The 22,888-nt window shown below is 48.4% G+C and overlaps 1 protein-coding gene across 2 annotated transcripts in view; it reads right to left on the reverse strand.

Annotated features, from left to right (window-relative positions):
• The window catches only part of LIMK2 (LIM domain kinase 2), a 355,925-nt gene that overhangs the window by 105,394 nt on the left and 227,643 nt on the right, over positions 1-22,888 (reverse strand). The gene's annotated exons all lie outside the window — the stretch shown is intronic.

Below are 22,888 nucleotides of genomic sequence, written 5' to 3' on the forward strand. Positions count from 1 at the left end.
GTGATTAGGCTGGCTCCTTTTGTCACCTGAACAGTCCTTCCTCCCCTCCACCTTGCATAGCCCCTTACATTTAAACTCACAGATTTATAGTGCTATGACTTACAATGCCTTCAAATCACCCGATTATTAGGGCTAGAGTGTGGCCCGGGGTGTTAGAGATTAGACTGCTCCTAGAGTTTAGAGTTTCTCTTTGGACCTAGGATTCAGGGATTAAGATCAGGACTGACATCAGATGTCAGGCTTTTGCTCCTTTCCAGGGCCACTGGAATTATGTGATTTCGCAGCATTTTCGACATAATTATAGATTTGCTGCATAATCAATCATCAGCTGCAAAATATACAGATTTCAACAAAAAAACGTGTTTCTAGGTCAAACTCTGTGAAACATGTTGCTGCCCAATGGAAAGCAATTTGCAGTGGTTGAGTGGTCATCTTTCTTTTTCTTCTCGCTGGAGTTGGGTGTTAAACTGGTGGTAATGAGGTGAAATCTTTACCCAGACAGTGTGAACCAGTGTACAAAGGACAACATAATGAAGATGTACTATCATTACACCACATAATTTGCCTTTTCTTCATATATAATTCGGTCTACCCTGCTGCATAATTCCAGCGGCTCTATTTCTAGAGTCTGGTACAGGAGACTCCAACCTTTCCTGTAGAGAGAGCTACTTCACTCCAGTGAAAGTCATTGTGAGCTACTGAAGATCATGTAACTCGCGCATTGATACTAGACACCCCCACGCCCACCTTCACTGACTTTAAGGCTAATGTCCATAGAGTCAGATACTATCGTTTAAAAAAAAGTTTTTTTAGGTGCACTATGACAGGGCTGCCATGCGTGTCAGAGTGATTTATGGAGATGCATGAACAGGTGTGCATATGAAAGGGATATATGTGTATGAGTGACTGAGAGTCTATGTTGTATGTATTTGTGGCACAGGACATCCCTTTCACCAAAGGTGGTATCATTACATGTATAACATAAAGACAGAACCATTTTTTTTTTTAATGGGAGTAATTTAAAGTCCATAAAGATATTCTGCAAAATTTTTAAAAATATAGAACATTTTCTGCACTTTAAATTTCTCCCAATTAAAAAATTTGTATTTTTCAGTTCTACATATGGCATAGTGTCTACTGGCCATTATAAGCAAGAGGCCTGCTGTTTGGAAATGCGACACTTTGAAGTGGGAGAAAATTAAATTGAAGTGCTATCTTATTGGAGGTACCTTTTCATTTAAATTTTCTCCCATTAAAATGTATTCAGAAATGTCATTTTGTTCTTGCGCTCCAATATTGGGTTGACAATTGCTCTTATTTTTTATTTTTTTTAAAATTCTTTTTATTATAAAGACTTCGACAACAAGGCATAGTTTCACAGTATCACAACATAGGTAAAGGCAAACACAAGGATTCGTCAATACACAATATGTTTTTGCAGTTGGAATTACGGGGAAGGGGAGACATCTAAATCATTCATTCATTCGGGGGGGGGGGGGGGGGGTACATATTTCACCTCGGTATAGATTCCAGGGGGTCCAGATCTTGGACCATTTCCGGGGGCAACTCCTCGCGATGTCAATTGCTGTTATTTAAAGTTAAATACCTTAGTGCTTCAGTTCTTCACCAATGTGCCCCAGCCTGAGGCATACATCTGATTGATCAATGCTTATTATCAGGCTCTGCTATCTGCAGCCTGCTAGTAATGTAAAATAAACACAGCCTCCCCATAACTTTAAAAGGATAATGTGACCCTGTGCTTATTTAGAAATGAACTCAAGGCTGCAAGGTGTCTGGGAGCTACTGGCAGCTCACAATGGACTGGTTGGAGACACCTGGTTAGAGCTTAGGCTCCTATTAGTTCTTCCGGTTAGGGTTCACCTGATCTCCAGGGTTGTTTAAACAGAGCCTTCAGGATGTCAAGTTACACGTTGTCAGATTCTGGGTGATAACTGTATGGACCTAGAAAGAACAAAGGGCTGGAAAAATGCCCAAAATCCAATCCGTAAGAGGTGAGTAGCTATAAATGTACCAGTATATACCTCCACTACCTACAAGGCACGATAATAATCTACTCCTGCAGTAAAACCCTACTCCCTGTACCACTCACATAACCACTACACAACCCAACACATTTCACTCGGATTTCTCCTCCACACAGTTTTAAACATCTTTTTATCTACTCCTTTTTGCACAGTCTCACATCTATACTTTCTCTCGTTCCCCACTGCTACTCCAACTAACTACTGTAAGGAATATGCTACTTACCATTGTGCATCTGTTCTTGGCATGTAGAGCTGCAGATCTATACACTGTGCATAGATCGCCATCTGGTGTTGGGCCCGGATGTTTGCAGTTTGTTTTTCCTCTTGGAAAGTCTTTGGAAGTCACAAGTTCGGTGACTCCTCCTTTGCTCCGTATTGCGCATGGGCTTCGGCTCCATCCTCAGATTGTTTTTCGCCAGCGGGGAAAGATGGAGCGTAGTAGTAACAGTAAAGAAGCCCATGTGTGTTGTATCAAAATAAGATAAACTGGAACGGATACAGGTAGCCGGGGAGGCGGGTGGGCGTGTATAGATCTGCAGCTCTACATGCCAAGAACAGATGCACACTGGTAAATAGCATATTCCGTTCGAGGCATATGAGCTGCAGATTATACACTGTGCATAGATTATATAGCAGTACCCAACCCTAGCGGCGACCACCGGCATCCGTTGCAGTTGTTTGGAACAGTGTTTTTAATACAGCCTGGCCCACACTAGCTTGTTGGTTGGTTTGCACATCTACACAGTAATGTTTTGTGAAAGTGTGCGGTGTTGACCATGTCGCTGCTTTGCAGATGTCATCTAGTGGTATGTTTCCTAGAAAAGCCATAGAAGCCCCTATCTTCCTTGTAGAGTGGGCTTTAGGGGGAACAGATAGCGTTCGTTTTGCTTTGTGGTAGCAAATCTGTATGCATTTTACAATCCACCTAGCTATCCCTGATTTAGAAATAGGGTTGCCTTTATGTGGTGGAGAGAAGGAGACAAATAGCTGTTTGGTTTTCCTGAAAGGTTGTGTCCTTTGGATGTAGTAAAGTAAAGCCCTTTTAACATCCAGTGTGTGTAAAGCCCTCTCCGCAACGGTTTGAGGTTGTGAGAAAAAGACTGGTAATTCTACCGACTGGTTTAGATGGAATGGAGAAATGACTTTGGGTAGACATTTTGGGTTGGTGCGGAGTACAACCTTGTTCTGATGCATTTGGAGAAAAGGTTCCTGTATAGTGAGTGCTTGTATTTCACTAACCCTTCTGAGGGAAGTGATGGCCACTAGAAAAGCTGTTTTCCATGTGAGAAATTGGAGCTCACATTTATGTAATGGTTCGAAAGGGGGTCCCATTAACCTTGTGAGAACTATATTCAAGTTCCAGACAGGTGAGGGTGGTACTCTGGGTGGAATTACTCTTTTGAGGCCTTCCATAAAGGCCTTGATAGCAGGCACCCTGAAAAGTGATAGGTGCTGCCTGTTCTGTAAATAAGCAGCAATTGCAGCGAGGTGTAACCGAATGGAAGTATATGCTAGGTAACACCTTTGTAGATGGAGTAAGTAACATATGATGTGCTGTATGGACACATTTAAAGGATCGAATATGTTGTTGTGGCAGTAAACAACAAATCTTTTCCACTTTGCAGCATAGCATGCCCTAGTAGTAGGGCGTCTAGCTTCCCTGATAATATTCATGCAATCAGGGGGAAGGTTAAGGTATCCGAATTCTAGGACCTCAGGAGCCAGATCGCAAGGTTGAGCTGAGCTGGGTCCAGGTGCCTGATCTCTCCATGGTTCTGGGTTAGGAGGCATGGTGAGAGGTGTAGCTTTTGGTGTGGTACTACTGAGAGTTCCAGCAGTGTGGTGTACCACGGTTGTCTGGCCCATGTTGGAGCTACTAGGATCAGTGTTAGGGAATGCTGTTGTAGCTTTCGCACCACTAATGGAATTAGTGGGAGAGGTGGAAAAGCGTATGCAAATTTGTTTGACCAGTTCATCCATATCGCACTGCCTTTGGACAATGGGTGTGGATATCTGGCGGCGAAGCTTGGGCATTTTTTGTTTTCGTGGGTGGCGAATAGGTCTATGTGTGGATGCCCCCACTTCTGAAAGAACGGGTGAAGAACATGTGAGTGAAGTTCCCACTCGTGGATCTGTTGCGTTTGTCTGCTGAGCAGATCTGCCACGGTGTTTTGGACTCCTGGGACGTGTTGGGCCAGGAGAAAGATTTTTTGTGGAATTGCCCATCTCCATATGTTCTGTGCTAATTGAGAGAGCTGTGGAGTGTGTGCGCCCCCCTATTTTTGAATGTAGTACATGGCAGTCATGTGGTCTGTGCGAATGAGGACTGCCTTGCCTGAAATCTGCGTCTGGAAGGATTTTAGGGCGAGGAAGATTGCCAGTAACTCCAGATGGTTGATGTGGAGTAACTTCTGTTGCGGCCTCCATGTGCCCTGTACTGTGAGATGTAACAGATTAGCTCCCCAGCCGGAAAGCGATTCGTCTGTTAGGATTATTTGTGGGGCCGGGTCCAGGAACGGTCGACCTCTGGAAAGGTTTGTGGTGTTCCACCACTGCAGAGAGAGATGGGTGCGACAGTCTATCAACACCAGATCTGTCAGTTGCCCCTGGGCCTGGTTCCACTGGCACGCTAAGCACTCTTGGAGTGGACGCATCTGGAGTCTTGCATGGGGCACTATGAAGATGCAAGAGGCCATCATCACTATCAGTTGCATAAACACTCTTGCTGGGAGAGAGTGTTGACATATGAATTTCTGACGCAGAGCCTGTATATTTGCAATCCTGGCAGGATTGGGATAGGCTATGGCTTTTGAGGTGTCTATGGTGGCACCGAGGTATTGTTTTGTGTGTGATGGTACCAGGTGGGATTTTTGGTGGTTCACAGTGAAACCTAGCTGGTGAAGTAGTTGGATTGTAGCGGCGGTATGTTGCACACATTGTTCGTAGGACGTGGCTTTTATTAGCCAGTCGTCCAGATACGGGAAGACGTGAATGTGCTGTCTTCTGAGGTGTGCAGCCACTACTGCTAGGCACTTGGTGAATACCCTTGGTGCTGTGGTTACCCCGAACGGGAGCACCTTGAACTGGTAGTGTTGCCCGTCCACCACAAATCTGAGGTACTTTCTGTGAGACTGGTGTACTGGGATGTGAAAGTATGCGTCTTTCAAGTCCAGAGTGGTGAGAAAATCGTTGTGGGAGAGGAGTGGAAGAACCTGTTGAAGGGTTACCATGTGAAAATGGTCTGAATGTATGTAAGTATTTAGAGGTCTGAGATCTAGGATAGGTCGTAGAGTCTCGTCTCTTTGGAATCAGAAAGTACAGGGAGTAGACCTCTAAGTTTTGTTGATTTATGGGGACCTGCTCTATGGCTTCTTTTTGCAGGAGGGAGATCACCTCCTGTTTTAGTAACGTAGCATGTTCTTGAGACATGGGGTGTTGCCTGGGTGGAATGTTTGGGGGGGTAGACCTTAAATCTAGGCAATACCCTGAATGAATAATTTGGGTCATCCATCTGTCTGAGGTGATTGTCTCCCAGACATGAAGGAAATGCTGTATTCTGCACCCGACCGGAGTGGAATGGTCTGGAGGGAGTGGGGGAAAGTCATTGGGCAGGAAGTGTGGCAGAGCGGGCGGTATTTGTCTTGCCTCTGCTCTTATTATTATTGCCTCTGTATCCGCCTCTTTGATAACCCTTTGTGAAGGTAGATTGAGGAGGGGATTTGTAGGACGTGGTTGCACTATCCGAGGAGTAGCCTCTGCCCGTGCCCCGAAAGGAAGAGCGGCGAAAGGAGCGCCTAGGATTGTGTGACTGTAGGGCTCCCATGGATTTCGCCGTGTCTATCTTTTTTCATCTTTGAGGGCTTCATCAACTTTTGGGCCAAATAGATGATCTTGGTCGAATGGGTGGTTTAATATAGAGGCTTGTACCTCGGGTTTAAAACCTGAAACTCTGAGCCAGGCATGGCGACGGAGAAGGACACTGGTGTTTATGGCCCTGGAGGCTGTGTCTGCTGCGTCTAGGGCACAGCGTATAGAGGTATTAGGTATTATTTTTCCCTCTTGGATCAATTCATTAGCCGTCTTCTTGTATTTTTCAGGGAGATGGTGCATGATGGCCTCTAACTCATCATAATGCGCCCTGTCGTATCTGGCCAATAGCGCTTGCGTGTTGGCGATACGCCATATGTTGGCGGCTTCTGACGCAGTGCGCTTCCCTGACGCGTCTAGGAGCTTGGACTCTTTGTCAGGTGGTGGTGCTTCGCCTGACGCCTGAGAATTTGAGCGCTTCCTAGCTGTAGATACCACTAGGGAATCCAATGGTGCAGGGCCTTTAATGTATGAAGGGTCTGTGGGGGCGGCTTTGTATTTTTTCTCTATACGGGGTTTTAGGACCCTGGCCCTGACTGGGTCTTTAAAAACCTCTGGTGCATGTTTAATCACTCCCTTTAACATAGGTAGAATGGCAGTAGACCTATGTGCATTGTCAAAGGTATCTAGGAGAAAATCCTCCTCCACTGGGTCAGTATGTAACTCCACCCCGTGATAGTGTGCCGCCCTTTGTAATAGGTGGTGAAAGCCTAAGGAATCTTCAGGTGGAGATGGCCTAGATGGGTAAAGGTCATCCTGTGGGACATCTGGGATGTCCGGATTGTTATAGTCGTCCCATGGGTCTGGAGATCCAGTAGGGGTGGGGTCTTGGGGCACATCTGCTGGATCATAATAAGGGTCTCCTAAATCGTCTGGGACAGGAGACAAGGTTGGGGAACGATGAGGCAGGGGTGGAGAGGGTGGAGGTGGGGAGGGTGGAGAAGGCAATCTGAAAGGGGAGGTAGCAGTGTCTTTCCTCTTTGGAGGTGGAGCTGGTTTGTCCAAGTGTCTCTTTTTTGAAGACAATGTCAACTGTCCAGTTTTTGGATCCTTGGTGAGAGTTTTTTTTGGAGAGGATCCGGTGTGAAAAGTTCTTGCGACACTGGTTGTTCGGTCCGCGCCGAAGTTTTCGGAGCCGACGGCTTTTTAGGTTTGTCTAGGACGTGCTTCTTTGGGACCTCCGATTTTTTGATCGTGCCGAAGAAGGCTTCGGCACGGGAGTGTCGGTGCCGAGGGCCTTGTGATGTTTGGTCGGCACCGGAAGGGCAGGTTTCGACACCGAAGGCTTTGGTACTGGGTTCGGTGTGGAGATGGAGGCCAATCTTTTCTTCGGTGCCGAAGGGTGTTTTTCGGTACCGCTGGTAGGCTGGCTCGAGCCCGAGCTGCCAGAAGGCTTAATAGGCTTCTTTACCGGGCCCGAAGGTGGGGTGTGAGAGGCAGTATCCTTGGTCTTGCCTAGGCCCGAAGGCGAAGGTGTGACCGAAGCCTTTTTGGGTACTGGCGTGGGTGTGGGAGGGGTATTGTACTCACGACCCTCTGCGCCGGGGTGATGTCCTCCACATCTGAGTCGTCGGCCTCGGAAGCACTGACTAGGTCGTCGTCCTCTTCTTCGATGTTCTGCTGCCCCGGAGCTTCGACGTTGTCCCCGAAGATGTCGACTGGAGCGGAAGTCAAAGAGTGCGCCATGTTGCGTCTAGCCCGTCGATATCGAATAGTCTTTTTAGAGCGAAAAGACTTGCAGGCGGGACAGTCTCGGGCCTCGTGTTCAGGGGAGAGGCAGAGGTTGCACACCTCATGAAGATCGGTGTGGGGAAACTTGGACCCACATGGAGGGCACTTCTTGAAGGGAGTTCTTTCCATCAGCCGAGACCGATATAGGCCCGAAGACCGCCGTCGACGACCGGAATCGAAGAAGTGCCGAAGAGAAGGTGAGTAAGATGATTTATTATCTTAAGGAGCTCGATGAGCGAGGATTTTTGCGTCGATCGTTGAACAGGAAAGTTCGGAACCGGAGCGCGAAGTATTACATCCGAGCCCGATGGCGGAAAAAAACTATCTGAGGATGGAGCCGAAGCCCATGCGCAATACGGACCAAAGGAGGAGTCCCCGAACTCGTGACTTCCAAAGACTTTCCAAGAGGAAAAACAAACTGCAAACATCCGAGCCCAACACCAGATGGCGATCTATGCACAGTGTATAATCTGCAGCTCATATGCCTCGAACTACCTATTTCTTACCCACTCACATTTTACCCACCCTACACCTCCTTTCCACCACCAATACATCATTACCACCTATTACGTCCCCGTCCATCCTCCCACTCTACTCCCATCACTCTGCTATCTCTTTCTACACTAATTTCACATCAGTCCTACACTTAAATCAGCATCCTATCTCCCCTTCCCCCACATCTCTTACCTATACTACCATACCTCAACTCACAACTCCCTTTCCTAAATAATCCAACAAAGGGCCAGACTGGCCGCACCAGGAATCTGAAGTTTCCCCGGGAGGCTGTATGGTGTGGGCCAGTTTGGTAACTTGGGGCCTGTTTGCGGCAGTGCAATATCGGCCCCCAGGAACAAAAACAGCAGTGCTTCACACATGCACCCCCTCTGGGGGCTGGTCAGACAAAATTGCCAGGGCTACTTGGAGTACCCAGTTCGACCCGGATCTAACCTCTCCTGCCTCCAACTCCTAAAACAAATCTGATACACAATAGTAACTCAACTTCATATTCCCTGACTCCAAGCACACATCTAACTCTCAAGCACACTGAACGCATACAAGCAGTCACTATGAATCCTCACCATAACCAACCCTACCACCAGAAAAGGTCGCAGACCTACCCCACCCTCTTCTCTTACAACCCTACCCCCACAATCTCCTTCTCCATACAATACCTTAATCACTCGGCAAAACTCAACACTATACAAACCCACCAGTCCAATAGCTATCAACCACTGAATTTAGAACATTGATACGCGACCCACACGCCCTTCCCCTTTCCACAAACAAAATAAACACCACCAATTACACAAACTTTTCTATATCACATCAAAAATCAACTGTTTTAACATATGACTAAAATATAACTGTATACCAGCAACAAATGCACAAACAAAATCTGACTGATACCCCTCCATTAAAACCCCATCAAATGTCTTTATAAACCTACTTGAACGGGACAGCGAGAGTGAGGAATGCCACAATCCCAGCTGCATCACTTCTAACACTCAACCATGCCAAACATACACACAAAGAATACATCTTAGCCTATAATAACAAATATCTCACTGCATAAGATCAGCAATAAGCTGGGCACATACCTGACAAAAGAAAGCACTTCATCTTGTTTGCTCATGAACACCCTCCACTTGAGCAAAAATAAATACATATTTGATCTACTGACATACATAACTAGACATATTCATTAATGACATTAGGTTGTGAAAAAACATGGTCCAATGACTACATGAAGCTATTCCCCCAAGCCATTCCACACAACCGAGTAGAAATAAAACCGGAGGCAAACTAGATATTGTATTTACGAATACCTTAATCACCAAGTTAGAAGAGATGTCTACACAAGGTTGCAAAATCCCTTCTTGCTTCGTGGCAACCCAGACCCATTTTCACCTGCCACACCCTTTGCCATGCAGACCTCCATCCACTGACAGAGCCTTTACTGAAGGTTTATTGGATACAGTGTCAGATCCATCAACAAAACCATCCTTTACACTTGGTGACATAACCATTTTGTTTCATCAACCACATGGGAGTCAACCAAATGCTATACAATCAGGTCTAAATACACGCAACTTAATACAGATTGTCTCTGGGCCCGCCTAAATAGCAAGCGATACCCTGGATGTAAATTTCTCCAATCTAGAATTAATAGTTAACAACATTCACGTGTTACATGGACCAATTATCAAATAGTCTTCTCATTCAAGATCACAAATAAAACAAGCATGTACAATGCAATGGTCTCGGCAATATTGCTCATTATTTTTTTATTATTTTTGTATCCCTAAATAAATGGCATTGTCATTTCTATTGGCATTAGCTTTTTTTTTGCATATGTGATACCTATTGCATTAGCAAAGAGAGAGTGAGGTAGTGAGATAGAGAGAGAGAGTGAGGTATTGAAATAGAGAGTGAGGTAGTGAGAGAGAGTGAGGTAGATAGAGAGTGAGATAGTGAGATAGAGAGTGAGGTAGATAGAGAGTGAGGTAGTGAGATAGAGAGAGTGAGGTAGTGAGAGAGAGTGAGGTAGATAGAGAGTGAGGTAGTGAGAGAGAGTGAGGTAGATAGAGAGTGAGGTAGATAGAGAGTGAGGTAGTGAGAGAGTGAGGTAGAGGGATGTTGTGAGGTAGTGATATATAAGCATAGAGTGATGTGATGTAGTGAGATAGAGAGAGATAGTGAAAGTGAGTTAGTGAGATAGAAAGAGTGAGGTCGTAAGATAGAGTGATTGAGGTAGTGAGTGAGAGAGAGTGAAGTTGTGAGGTTGTGAGCTAGAGAGTGAGGTAGTGATGTTTTGAGAGAGAGAAGTTGTGAGGTAGAGAGAGTTATGTAGTGAGAAAGAGTGAGGTAGTGAAACAGTGATGTAGTGAGGGAGAGGGATATTGTGAGGAAGTGAGATGGTCGGTGGTTGAGATAAGTAATGACTGGCTGATACTGGCCTTCATTCTTGAGGGGTCCGTTGGTGGCTGGATTGTAGCCCACATAGGGAGCTGTGATGTAACAGGGCTTCAGAGACAGGTTTTGAAAGAAATAGTGTCACTTCTCGTGAATATATCATGACGTTCACGGGACACAACTGACTCATCTCATAAAATAGTTAACTATGGTAGGATATTGTTAGCATGGTCTTTAAGGCTTCCGTACTTGAATTGGGACAGCTACAGGAACTTCTCTGCACAATGAAGTAGTACTGGCGGTTCTCAAAAGGACTCCTGTGTGTCAGATGAGAGGGACTGGCCTGTATCAGCTGTAATCGAACACTTTCTGTCGGACAGTGTACGCACGCCTATGGATCATTTGAATACTTTTCATGGGACAGCCGCTGCAATTCTCAGCTTTTTTCTAATAGTTTTAAGGGTCTGTGCAGATTTTTATCAGCAGGTATCAAATGAACTCTACAGTGGTGGCGCTTCTTTACAGGATTCCTGTTGTGTGATGGCACTGATCAAATGAAATCATGGCACATCTCAAAAGTATTCTGTTACTTTTAAAGTGACATCACTGCCACACTACTCGGCGCTGGCACTTCTCAGCAAAATCCAAACACTTTTCATGGGACAGCCGTACCACACTGCTAAACATGACACTACTCAGCAAGATTCTAGCACTTATAATGGGACAGTAGTATCATGCTGCTCAGCAGTGACACTTCTTAGCAAGATTCTAACACTTTTAATGGGCCAGCAGTAACACACTGCTCAGCATGGCATTTCTCGGAAAGATTCTAGAGGAACAGCATTGGCAAAAGCCAATAGGTCTGCAGAATGTGAGACATAACGGCTACGCCAATGCTTGTTCTTTAATGCTAATACATTTATAAGCTTTTCGATAAACAAATGTTCTCGAACAGCAGCATACTGGGAGATGATGATTATAAATTCCTGCATAGTCTGTGCTCGGCAAGGAAAAGCGGATCCAGGAAAAGAGAATCATGTCTCTTTAGACACACTCTGCCTCTACTGCACACATCATCTGATGCATAGGCTCCTGATTTTAACGAGAGGAAAAACTGTGTTGCTCAATCGGATCAAAAGTTACTTTAAGTTGGGTGACATGTTCCAGAATAATGGAGGGTCCTTCACAAAGGTTCACTCGTCATCTTTCAGTTGTTTATTGTTGTATTTGGTAGTGAAACTGGTGCTAATGGGGCCAAATCTTTGCCCAGAAAGTAATACAGTGTGTATATGTGGCAAAATAATGAAGCAATACTCTCAAAAAAGATGCCACATTACATTCTAGAGTTTGTCTTTTCTTGCTTTACAATTTTGTCAACTCTGCCTTCTGATTTGCACCGCCCTGCTGCATAATTCCAGTGGCTCTTCCTATGGCCCAAGGAACTCTAATTGTGGTCAGAACTAATGTTTGTTACGAAGCCCCTTTGTTCCGGGTGATTGTAAATGTGTTGTCATTAGCAAATTAAAGGCCTGTGCCTGCACTTGAAAGGCCGTCTCCGTCATCTCCCCACAACTCTGATTCACCTTAGAATACCTCTAAGTGGTCTCTCCATTTCAACTCTGACAGTTTATTTCACATGGAAAATAAATGTAAAGTGCAGAAGTCCCATGTTAGATTGGACACTTTAATACAGGTCTGGATTTGTGCTATCAGCATGCATTCTGCGACAGACAGATTAAATGCAGAAGTGGCATTTCTCAATAACACAAACACGCACAATGTCTCTTTAATAAGGACAAATCACAGATACCAGAATCCCAGTCTCAGGCAGTGAAGTGTCGGACGTAGGAGTCACGACTCGCGCTCAGACACATGACTCAACACATTTCTCGCCACCATCTATCCAGCCAGATGCTGCGCGCGCATTCTTAAACACAGATCGACCTCGGGCACAGAGAAGGGATTAAAACAAAGCCACTTTTGGTCAATTTCAGCAAGCAACACAACTTTGAAATGCAATGCACGTATTTTCGGAAATGCAAGAAAAGGGGGACACACGTTTCGAAAAGAACTGTGAAGAGTAAACACCACACCTTTGCTTGCCTCGTCCACGCGTGAATCTCTGCTACAATTAGCTCTGGAGGCACAAGGGGGAAAGGCGTCCAAAGCACGGTGCGGTTCCCTGCTCGTCGCCACCAGCACAACAACACGGCGCAGGACGGATGGATCTAGCAAAAAAATGGCGGATGGAAGCTTCGATACTTTTTCGGATTCGGGGGCGTGTTCCTGCTGTTCTAAAAGGGCGTGGCTAAAAAGTGGAAAGAACAGCAAGGAACACGCCCCCGAATCTGAAAAAGACGGAGCCTATTTGGAGGGACGGCTCTCTCCTCCAATGGCTGGCCTCCGTTTAGGAAGCCAGCCAATGGAGGAGAAGCTAAAAGAGAGGCGGGCTAAATAGCCACTCTAGAAAACATTAAATCTCCGACTTCCGGTTCTGCCTTCGGCAGACTGGTAGTCCTCGACCTAAAAATTAGATTAACTAAACCTCACCACACCACACCACTACAACTTACAGATAGGGAAACAAACAAAACAGGGAGGCGTTGGTAACATGCAAAACAAATACTCAACTTTAAACAAACGCTATGAATGGATGTGCTAAGCCTTTCACAGATTGATTCCAAAAACAACTTTGCAAAAAGAAGAAAAAAGGCCCCTTGGATGAATGAAGAGTTGAAAAAGATTAAACAACAATTCTTAAAACTTCAAAGATGTACAACTCTCAAAACACAGGCATTAGCAATGCAATAGGTCTCGCATTTACGCGAGTTTAAGCTATTGGCATTGTAAATGACAATGCCTTTTATTTGTTTGCAAATAACAATGCCTTTTATTTTGTTTTTAAATGTCAATAGCTCAAACTTCCGTAACTGCGATACCTATTGCATTGAAAATGCTTTTGCTTTGACCATCAGATGGCAGCACACACACAAACAACCATTCTGTTTCTAGGTTAAAACCGAAACGCAAGTGCAATCGGTGCCGAGATAATTGATGTTCTTGAAAACGGACGCCTTCCTCCCTCTAAAAATCGGAAGCGAAACGCCGTCTTTTGTGCTCAAAAGCCGTTGTCCTTTTTAGGGAAAATGTGTGGGGCCTGAACCATAACACTGCGGCAATGTTAACCAGGCATTTCACGAGCCTTACTACAGACTCCGCAGATCAACCGCATGCAAGACCACCACAGGCGCTCTCCAGCCCTCCTGGAAGTCAGGGGTTCAAACGTTCTTTAAAGTTTGTTAAAGATTAGCTAGAAGCGTTTCCTGAAGTCTTGTATTGCTACTTTAGTGGCGTAACAAAAACATTCTCTGATAATAACAAGCTATCCGCCATTGCCAAATGAAAATAAAAAATAGTGCTTACCGACTAATGAAGGACAGTATAACGCTGCAAGTAAAAGATCCAGTCCTGATGGGTGGTCACAAAAGGAGACAGGGTGGTAACAAGGAGGAACTAAGAAGTCTCATTATCAATCGGAAACCAGCGTTTACCATGGACATTGATACAAGCCAATGAAAAATATGGACAGGGCTTTCACACTGCTTTTAAAACATACTCTACTACAGCATGCCTCGCAGAGCGAGTAACGCAGGTGCTGCAACGCTAGGCTCGACCTAAAAATTAGCCAACACAGACAATGAAAGGTAAAAAACACACAAAAAGAAAGCCAGGAAAGACAGTACTCAAGAATGATCGACAATGCCAAATAACCAGCCAAGAAACTCCATACAATTCTACTGGAATTTCACAATACAAAAAGGTGTAACATTTTCACCCACTTTAACAAGACATCTGGAATGAACTAGCAAGTGCATTATCTAAAGAAAGGAGATGCGATGGATTCTTATGTAACAATTAAAAAAATCTGCTCCCCTATTATACAACTAAAACTATCACAGTAGATACACAATCTCCACATACATAAGACTAGCAGGAAATTAGAACTTTAGAATCTGAAGTCCTACTAAAAGCGGTTGCCCGTCTGACACTTGCCGTACACAAGTTTTCAAAAATATCTTTCAGTCAACATGTACATCTACCCCAGTTAGAAATAATAAGAATAACTCCTGAAAAACATGAACTTTTCCAGAGAATTGTTTTTCAAAGAACATATGCATTCACTACTTAAGAACAACTTGTGCTCTCAAGACCCCCAATAGCTAGAGACTAATGTCCAACGTGCCTTTTATGAGCAAACATAAGGAGAGAGCAATCTTTCGCTGAATTTCTAAAATGCTTTGAAGAAACAAAGCTACTCCAAGGCTGGTAAACAGGATTCCGCCCAAAAAGCAGGACCAAAATTGCAATTTGGGATAGTCTAAAAAAAAAAAAAAAACTCTGCAAAAATGGCATTGCTGCAATATACCTCCTGGACCTTTCAGCAGCTTTTTCTAACAGTACACAATGACACAAAGTTGTCAGTAAAGAGAGCATCACTCTAAATTGAATTTATTCTTATTAACTAACTAATGTTTCTTACAGATACATCGTTACCGAAGGTAAGTAACTTGAACTTGTTCATCTGAAAGAAACACGTTAGTTGGATTCCTCACCTTAGAATAGATACCCCAGCAATACCAACCACGGTGGTGGGTCTGCGAACCAAGATCACACCAGAAAGTCCTGGAGAACAGAACGGCCAAAAAAGCAGTCTCTCCGGACTTGGCTGTCCAGGCAATAATGTTTAGCAAACATGTGCAGCGAGGCCCACGTTGCTGCCTGACAGATGTCCTGCAAGGGGACTCCCCGGCCCAGGGCAGTTGTCGACGCTGTGGCCCGAGTGGAATGGGCCCTCAGCCCTACAGGAGGTTCCTTTTTAGCCAAGGAGTAACAAGCTTTGATACACAAAACGACCCACCGAGAGATGGCCCGTTTGTGCACCGCCCGTCCCTTCTTAGCGCCCACGTAGCCAACAAAGAGTTTGTCGTCCACCCGGAACTGCTTGGTGCGGTCCAAATAAAAGGACAGCGCCTTTTTTGGGTCCAGACGGTGAAGCCTCTCTTCCTCTTTCGAAGGATGCGGAGACGGAAAGAAGGTGGGCAACGTAACAGACTGCCAGATGTGAAAGGTAGTGACCACCTTAGGGAGAAAGGAAGGACGAGTCCTGAGAACAACTTTGTCCGGATGGCCAGAAAGAAAAGGAGGCTTAGAAGAGAGAGCCTGGAGCTCACTCATCCTTCTAGCAGAGGTGATGGCTACCAAGAAAGCAGTCTTAAGTGTCAAGAGACGAAGGGGACAATTATGAAGTGGCTCAAAGGGAGCGCACATCCGAAACGTCAAGACCAGATTCAAATCCCACTGAGGCATTACGAAAGGGACAGGAGGAAACATGTGAGTAATGCCTTTAAGGAAGCGGGAAACAACAGAGGATTTAAAAAGAGAAGGCTGATCAGGAAGCCGTAAGAAAGCAGAAATAGCAGAGAGGTAACCTTTTAGGGTGCCCAGAGAAGAGCCCTGCTGGGCCAAAGAAAGAAGAAAGAGGAGAAGCTCAGAAAGAGGGGTGGAAAGGGGATCCACAAGCTTTGCTGTGCACCATGCCACAAATTTGTTCCACCTGCAGGCGTATACCGATTTTATGGAGGGACGCCTGGCTGCCAGAATCACATCACAGACTTCAGGAGGCAAGTCAAATGGCATCAACTGTCGCCGCTTAATCTCCACGCATGGAGGTGGAGACTGGACAGGTTCGGGTGGAGAAACGTCCCCTGCTGCAGTGACAGAAGGTCCTCCTGAAGAGGCAATCGTATCGGGGGATCGATCGACAGACTGAGTAGCTTGGGATACCAGAATCTTCGTGCCCAATCTGGAGCCACCAAGATGACTTGGGCCCGGTCGCGTCTGATCTTCTTCAGCACTCTGGGCAGAAGAGGTATAGGCGGAAAGGCGTACAACAGACCGCAACTCCACTCGCGACAAAAGGCGTCCCCGAGCGAGTGCCGCCTTGGAAACTCCAACGTATAGAACTGCTGACATTGCACGTTCTCTTCGGTGGCGAATAGATCTAACCAAGGCTCTCCCCACTGCCGAAAGAGGCCTTGCGCCACGTCCGAGTTGAGACGCCATTCGTGATCCATCATGCACCGGCGGCTGAGTTAGTCTGCTCTGGCGTTGAGAGCCCGCCAGATGTTGAACCACCAGGGTGATGCCCTGATGTTCCAGCCATGTCCAGAGGCGTAGAGCCTCCTGACAAAGGGTCCACGACCCCACCCCGTCCTGTTTGTTGCAATACCACATGGCGGTGGTGTTGTCCGTGAACACCTGCACCACACTTCCCCCGACAGAGGGAAGGAATGCCTTCAGTGCAAGTCGGATCGCCCGCAGCTCCAGAAGGTTGATATGGAGCCGGGACTCCGCCGGAGACCAGAGGCCTCTGATCTCCGCCTCTCCCATGTGGCCCCCCCATCCCAGGACGGACGCATCAGTCACCACTACGTGCTCCGGTTGGAGTAGGGAGAGGGATCTGCCGCTGACCCAATCGCGGTCCGTGAGCCACCACTGCAACTGTCTTGCAGTGCCCTCTGAGATCAGGACGTGGTCGGACAGGTTGCCTCGATGCTGGGCCCACTGAAACTTCAGGTCCCACTGCAGAGCCCGCATTCGCCATCTGGCATGATGCACTAACAGGATGCAGGAGGCCATCAGACCCAGAAGCCGCAGCACCAACCTGACCGAAACCCAGGATGGAGGCCGAAAGATGGGAATCAGAGCCTGAATATCCCAGACCCGCTGTTCCGGAGGATAACCCCGGAACTGCGCCGAGTCGAGAACCACTCCGATGAAGAGGAGCTTCTGGGAGGGATTCAGATGCGACTTCTGCACATTGATGGAGAACCCCAGCAAATGCAGGAGGTCGGCTGTAGTCTGGAGGTGGGAGACGACTGCCTGGGGCGAGCCCGCCTTCAATAACTAGTCGTCGAGATAGGGGAAGACTGGGACCCCTAATCTGCGCAGATGAGCTGCGACCACCGCCATCACTTTCGTGAACACCCGAGGGGAACTGGTGAGGCCGAAGGGAAGCACGGTAAACTGAAAATGCTCCTGGCCCACCGTGAACCGCAGGTAACGCTGGTGGGCAAGCAGGACGGGGATGTGGAAATAAGCTTCCTGCAAGTCCAACGCTACCATCCAGTCTCCAAGGTCTAGGGCAGCCAGAACCTGAGCTAAGGTGAGCATCTTGAACTTCTCCTTGTGGAGGAAGGCGTTGACGCTCCTGAGGTCCAAGATAGGGCGTAGGCCCCCTTTGCCCTTCTTGGGAACCAGAAAGTAGTGGGAATAACAACCACGACCTACTTCTGGACCAGGAACACACTCGATGGCCCCCTTGGCCAAGAGGGCCGTAACTTCCTCCTGTAGAAGATTCAAGTGATCCCCCGACATGCAGTGGTACTGCAGTGGCATGGCTGGAGGGGTCGCCCCGAAGGGGAGGGAGTAGCCCCTTCGGACGATCTGCAGCACCCACCTGTCCGATGTGATGGAACGCCAGTGGAGCAGGTGATGGCGAACTCTGCCACCCACTGGCGTGGAATGGGCCTGAAAGCACGGACTAGGAGGGCTTTGAGGCGGATGCTGCCGGGGTGAATGTGGACTGACCGGCACATTGTCCCCCTGTACCGCCTCGGCGGAATCCGCAACCGCGTGGAGGTTGGTTCTCCGGCCTGTGGCTAGGCGGACTTGAGGGGGCACCCCTTCCTTGGCCACGAAAGGGGTGAAAAGCAGAAGTTTGCGGGCGCAGGGCCGAGAGGCCCAAGGACTTGGCTGTAGCCTGGGAGTCCTTAAAGCGCTCCAGCGCACTATCCGCCTTGTCGCCAAAGAGGTGACTGCCATCAAAGGGCATGTCCATGAGGGTGCTCTGGACATCCCCTGAGAAGCTCGTGGATCGCAGCCAGGCGTGGCGGTGGAGCGCCACCGTGGTCGACATCGCCCTACCTAGCGAGTCCGTAGTGTCCAGTCCACATCTGATAGCGTGCCGCCCCGCATCCCGCCCCTCGGCAAGAGCCTGGGCGAGCCTCCTCCAGACACTGAGGCAGCACATCCTCCACCTTATCCCACAGAGAGTGGGAGTAACGGTCCAAGAGACAAGCGGTATTAATAGACCGCAGTCCCAAACTGAGGGAGGAGAACAGCTTCTTCCCAAACTGTTCAAGTCTCTTGGATTCCCGATCCGGGGGAGCGGACGGGAAGGAGGTCTGGGACGTAGAGGCCTGGATGACCAGGCTCTCGGGCGTGGGGTGTTGGGACAGAAAACTGGGGTCGCCCGGTGCAGGGCGGTGGCGCCGGGCCATGTTCCGGTCCACAGGAACTGTGGAGGGCTTGGACCAGGTGCCCTTCAGAACGTCACTGAGTGTCTCATTAAACTGCTGCAGAGGCTCCGAGGAGCTTGCTGACGGTTGAAGCACTTCTGTGAGGAGGTTCGTCCTCACGGCCACAGCAGGCAGCTCCAGCCCAAGGGCTTCGGCCGCCTTGCTCAGCACCACAGAAAAAGCAGCACCTTCCTCCGAAGCCACTGTCGGAGGAGAGATGAAGCCAGTGTCACGGGAGGTATCAAGACCACTGGCATCCCCCAGCTCCACTGCCCAGTCCTGTGATAACTGGCCCTGTAGGGCCAGAGGATCCTCAGACCCCTCCCAGTCGTCACCGTCATCGGATTCCTGGTAGACAGGTGGAATGATCGGAGCCGGGCAGAAGATGAAATTGCCACCCATCGGCGTCGGACGTGGCGCCGGGCGGCGCCGCTCCGACGCCGGGCCCGGACCGGGGGACGGCGTCATCCGAAGGCGGCACCGGAGGTCGTACCGGAGTCGGCGCAGGGGTCGTGAGGTCGACCGGCGCCGACCGAGATCCAGGCCTGGATCCCCACGGGGCCTGCGGCGTCGGGACCGAAGTCGGCGACAGAGCCGCCGGCTCGCTAGGCCTCCCAGTCGAGCCCACGGAGACTGAAGGCGAGCCAGCAGGCGTCGACGGCGGAGCCAGGCCCCTCATGGCCGAGAGGAAGGCACTGACCTCCGCCGGAGTCACAACGGTCCCAGGGACCGGCGGGTATGGAGACGGATGCGACTCCTGCGGCTCCGACGGAGCCGCGTGGGTGGTACCACCCAAACCCTCAGCCGAGTCGCGCGATCGGCGAGGGGAGTCCAAAGAGCGATGTCGCCTCTTGGACTTCTTACTATGCTTCGACTTATCCGAAGACTTGGAACCAGATGAGTGTTGGTGATTACTGCGGCTCCGCGACCGGTCCCTCGACCTCCTCCTCGACCGGGAGCGACGCGGAGCCGACTGCCGGAACTCCAGTAGCTTGCGGGACCGCTCCCGCCTAGCCTTCGAGGTCAGGGCCTGGCAGTCGAGGGACGACGCGGAATCCTGGTCGGCCCCAAGGCAGTAAAGGCACCGGCGGTGGTGGTCCGTAACCGACATCAGTCGGCTACAGGAGTAACAGGGTTTGAAACCAGGCATCCTACCAGCACCAGAGTCGAGTCGACAGAATAGACCAAAAGAGTAAAAAAGTTTAGTCAAAAAATGACTAAAAGGGTATGCTCTTCCCGGATCGGCGCTGTCTGGCGCGGAAAAAAGAAGAACTGACGGCAGCATGCGAGGGCAGCTTCTAAGTACTCCGACAACGTCATCCCGGCGCACGGCGCCGACAGGCGCGGAGCCGCAGACGATGCCTAGCGACGCGCAAGGGTATTGCTGACGAAAATCTTTCCGGATCCAGTCTGATGCCTGGGGATATTCTAAGGTGAGGAATCTAACTAACGTGTTTCTTTCAGATCTCTATTACGAATGACGCCCCAAACTCTCCCTCTCAAAGCTAATCAGCCAGGACCACCTCCATCTCCCTCGCCTCAGCAGAGCCGAAACAGCGGCCTTGATCTACCTATTACTCTGGAAGAAATCAATGATGCAGTATCACGCACCGCATCAGGCAAAACCCTGGGCTCCAATGGTCTCCCGCAGGAATACTACGCAGCCTACCGAGATATACTTGTTCCACACCTCTTAGACGTATACTCCGAAGCGGTCGAGAAAGGCTAGTTTCCATCAGAGACAGACGCCGCCACCATTGTGGTGATCCCCAAAATACAGCCTCCCTCAACAAACTGCGCCGAAAACCGCCCAATCTCCCTCATAAATACGGAGGTTAAAATATTTGCCTCAGTCCTAGCGCACCGATTGAGGCTCTATCTTACAAAATTGGTCCACCCTGACCAATGTGGATTCATGTCATCTCGTGGAACCAGACACTGACTTAGACGTCTACATCTAGCTTTAGGAAACCGCCAATCACTAACTCCCTACTTAGCACTTCTCCTCATTGATTTCGAGAAGGCTTTTGATTCTGTGGACTGGCAATATCTAGAAGACGTACTGGTGGAGATGGGCGTGAGCCAACACTTCTGCAACCTGGTTAACGTGTTATACTTCGACCGCAAGCGCGAGTACTGATCAATGGGGCGCTTTTGGAGCTATTTCCCATTAAAAGAGGAACAAGGCAGGGATGCCCCCTCTCAAGCTCCTGTTCGCTCTGGCGATGGAACCCTTGGCATGCCTTATACGGTCTGATAACCGTAGTCAGGGCTGGAGATGGCCAGGCTCTGAAGAAGAGGTCTTGCTCTTTTTAGCCGAACCGGCATAGTCCGGCCCCCACTGCCTCCGGGTGCTGCACTTCTTCGGACAAATCTATGGTCTGCACCATACCTAGCAGAAGACAATCGTCCAAATATCTGGGGAATATGGATGGCCCTGCTCCCTGACCTCGCCTGGTCACTTAATGTTACCCCGCTGGTGAAGAGAGCTCGAGACGACCTCCACAAGTGGCAGACACTACCGCTTAATCCCCTGGGAAGAGTCGCACTCTTCAAAATGAGGATACTCCCCAGGATGCTTTATGCAATTCAAAATACCCCATTTCATTTTTCACTGGCCTGGTTTAGAGAGCTAGATAGTCTGGCCACTAAATTTCTTTGGAGTGGGCGGAAGGCCTCTTATGGCCCTGTCCCAAGGCCGGATTCCATCCTTCAGCGGGGGCATGGGCATGACCAATCTGTACCTGTACTACCTAGCAACTCGCCTGCTCACACTACACGACTGGTTGAACAGAGGCTGGTCTGACCAGTCATACAGAGTGGAACTGAACGACCTTGGTCTCAAAAGGCACACACTGCCACAGTAGTTACTGGCACTGAACAAAACTACTTTCTGTGCCTATATGCTCCTTGTGTAAGAGCAGAATGCTGTCACTCACAGTGAAGCCAGCCGATACATAGAGAGAGACAGAATTTTAATAAATGCAAAAGGTCATGGTCAACGCCAGACACAATTAGGGTCCCAATTATTAAAGAAAGTCTCAAAAGTGCACCCATGTTATATGTCCTTGCATTAAGTGCAGCTATATGGCTTTCGTGAATTCCCAAGAATTTACAGAAGTAGGACAAAAAATAGTACTCCTAGAAAATGTTTGCGAAGCACAAGTTACTACTTGTGTAACGATATATCTGTAAGAGATATTAGTTAGTGATAGATTCCTTACCTTAGAATATCCCCAGGCGTCAGACTGGACCCGGAAAGTTTGTCAGCAGTACCCCTGCGCGTCGGAAGGTGGCGTGTGCGGCTTCGCGTCCGTTGCTGGCATCATATGCGCCAAGATGACATCACGGAGACTACTTAGGTGCCAACCATGCGCGCTGACGTCAGTTCTGTACACTACTTTCCGTGCCAGCAACGCAAAGCCATGCAAGAAACTGACCACTGGTGCCATGAAACTAGGGCCCTGAAAGGGATGACCTTAACCCTAGAAATCAGTTCGCCGAACGGGGAGGATGGGTGGGGCGGTAAGGAATCTATCACTAAGGTCTCTTATTATGATATATTGTTACACAAGTAGTAACTTGTGCATCTGAAAGAGATACATTAGTGATAGATTCCTTACCTTAGAATAGATACCTCAGCAATACCAACCCTGATGGTGGGTCTGCGAACAAGATTACACCAGAAAGTCAGGGAGGACAGAACAGCCAAAGAACCAGTCACTCCGGACTTGACTGTCAAGGCAATAATGCTTGATAAACGTGTGCAGCGAGGCCCACGTAGCTGCCTGACAAATGTCCTGCAAGGGAACGCCGCGCCCCAAGGAAGTAGTGGCTGCCGTTGCCCTGGTAGAATGTGCACGCAGCCCCACAGGAGGCTCCTTCGTGGGCCAACGAGTAACATGCTTTGATGCACAGAACGACCCACCGAGAGATGGTTCGTTTGTGCACGGCTCGACCTTTTTTGGCACC

This window comes from Triturus cristatus, chromosome 11, assembly GCF_964204655.1.
Source record: "Triturus cristatus chromosome 11, aTriCri1.1, whole genome shotgun sequence".
Classification (NCBI taxonomy): domain Eukaryota; kingdom Metazoa; phylum Chordata; class Amphibia; order Caudata; family Salamandridae; genus Triturus; species Triturus cristatus.